The sequence below is a fragment of the Phalaenopsis equestris genome, unplaced genomic scaffold, assembly GCF_001263595.1.
Source record: "Phalaenopsis equestris unplaced genomic scaffold, ASM126359v1 Scaffold000160, whole genome shotgun sequence".
Classification (NCBI taxonomy): Eukaryota; Viridiplantae; Streptophyta; class Magnoliopsida; order Asparagales; family Orchidaceae; genus Phalaenopsis; species Phalaenopsis equestris.
In genome coordinates this window covers 496,281-499,094 of record NW_018164602.1, presented here as the reverse complement: position 1 = coordinate 499,094, position 2,814 = coordinate 496,281, and positions in this window count along the sequence as shown.

The window sequence follows — 2,814 nt, the reverse complement described above, 5'->3', positions numbered from 1 at the left end:
AAAATAAATAGAGAAATATTCATTGAAGGGTGTAGAGTTAGAGGACTTTAAAGGGACAGGTTAAAGCCCACAACTTGGTTTATTGTTTTAGGTTTTGATACGAGATGTTAGCCCCTAGGTGGAGGGAATCAAGGGAACTCTAGAGTGAGAGCTAGTATCTTCCATGTCTAGTCGGTCTTCAGAACTATTCAAACTTTAAATTAGCCAATGTTCTTTATAACATCTCTAGTAAAAGTAAAGAATATTATTGTTTCTATTTGACACAATACAATTTGCATACTTCCATCAGGAGCCAATAATAGAATTCTTATTACTTCTTATTGACTCATGATGAGAAGAAATATATTTTCATATTTAGTGTTTTTCTTCTACAAATGCTCTAGTTATCTTTTCTAGTTATCTTTTTAAATATCTTTTTAAATTGTTATTGTTCCATCAAAATATTGAAAATACCAAAAATATTTAAATTTTCATCACTGCAAAAAAAGTCTTTAGTTTAAATAATTGTCTTTTTTTAAAAATAGAAATTTTCTAAAATTGCATATTGCATAATCTCCATGTGGGTTCGATATTCTGGTCTTAATCAAAAAGTCCTATATTACTTGATAACGATATGTATACTTGCGTAGTATCCCAATATATATAAATTAAAAATTAAATTATTATTTTTCTTTAGGATCAAGTTTTTAGTTTTGTTGCAAAATAAAGAAATATAAGTGAAAAATATAATCAGAATTATTGTTATACTGTTGCATATAAACAATATCTGGGATCATGGGTCTGCTGTGACCTCAGAAAGGAAATCTCTAATCCGCAGTAACATAGCATTCTACGGGATGTTCCTGACTTTATGGAGCTCATCTTTCCTGAAAGAAGAGAAATAGAATCCACTAATTATTTTAAGCTTAAAAATATTAAAAAAATGATGAAAACAAAAATAAAACTTATCAGAATGAATGCAAGAGAAAACGACAATTTTTACATATCTAACATTGAAAACATCAATTTTACACTCACGACACCTCCCCCATGCTTCAATTTTTACATACATGTATAGTAATTTCATCTTCCAACAGAATGAAGTAAAATTATTACTGAAATCTCAACACCACTGCCTCTCTAGAGTCTTTCTTCAATCCCATATATTTGTAATCATCTCTCTTACCGCTTTGACCAGGTAAATGAATATTAAGCATCATAGCTAGTTGCCTTATCTCTTTTTCATCTTCATTCTTTCTTGTATACAATTCCATTAAGCTGTTCTGCAGGCCTTCACTTCTTACACTATATTTGAAAATATAAACGACCACACTTTTCATGAAATGATGCCTGGCAATTCATGTGGTATCTCCCCATGACAAAAATTAATGATTGGAACTTAAGAAGAAGGTAAACATAGGTTCAAATAAATCAATGCGAGAGATTTGGGAAGGAAAATTGAATGATTTTGGGTAGTAGCAACAACGCAGAGAAAGGAGAGAAGTGGAGAGGTGAGAAAAAAGAAAGGCGGAGGGAATTAAGAATGGTAAAACCTCCTGCTTCCTGGATTGCGATTACGTACCTGAAGGGAATTAAGCATGATGAAACCCCCTGCTTCCTGAAGTGGAGAGATTGAAAATAAGGGAAGAAGATGGGTTTGTAATTCATGCCTCCTGCTTCCTAGTTCGTTGTTGGTCTGGGAAGAAGGAGCAAGGGCCACGCTGTTGGGATCACCAGGCGAGGCGATGGCTAGATGGCTCGGCAATGAACGCTAGGGTAGAAACAAAGCAGGGCAAATTTGGATTATTAGCGAGGCAAAAGTTATGGTTGCGGGGCTGATCCCGCATCCCGCTTTTCGCCCGCTTTCACGTCGTGTGGCTGCTAAGTCGGGAAAAAAACATGGAATGTTCATAGTTTGGGGCCACGACGCTTGCAAAAAGGCAGCCCCAAACGGACCCTAAAATACATGATTGGGGCTAGACATGTCCTGTAGTAGTGATAAAAGCTTGACACACCATAATTCTAAGTGTCGGGGTCTTACGCAATTGTACGTATCATATCAGTAATATTAAAATTTGAGTTTGGAATGTAGATCTCATATGGAGTAAGGCAGTTAGAGTTAAGAGAATTTTGAGACAACTAAAAGTAGTCGTAGCCTAGAAGAAATGTTGAACTAGCTCTACAGAATTACGAACTACTATTGAATATTGACTCCTACATAAATCCTACTAAATATATTTTAAATTGTGCTAATCAAGATATAAGACTGCCCTCTCTTGTAATGATATAAGTAGTGTGTAGAAACATCAATACTTCACATTGCAATTGTGGCTAATGACAAATATGAGCAAGTCTTTTATTTACCCTCTCCCGAGTACATAAAGAAGTTTATTTAAACTAGTTTTAATTCCTTAAACCCCAGTTTGAACCCGTCATACAAACTACAATAAGTAAATAACACTTATCTCTAATTTCTCCCCAAGCAAACTCCTCGAAGTTCCTCTGAATCTCTTCCTTTCTTTACAGCATACAAAATTCTTCTTTGAAGCGGCAAGGAGGAAGAAATCTCTCACTTTCCCTCCACTCTTACAATATCTCGAAGAATTCCTCACAATTTAACCCTAAATTAGACTCTCTACACACTACTAGAACTGTTGGACGTTGTTTGAACCTTCAAACTCCGGGAACTCCCCCTCAATTTTTGGCCAAAATCTTCTTTTAAAGTTGTAGAAGTGTTTTTCCAAGAGTTGCCTAAGCATCCCTAAAAAAATCATCCACATTCAATGCACCTGTTGAAATAACCGCCGATCTCGCCGTCCGCGGCCTCGCGCGGGG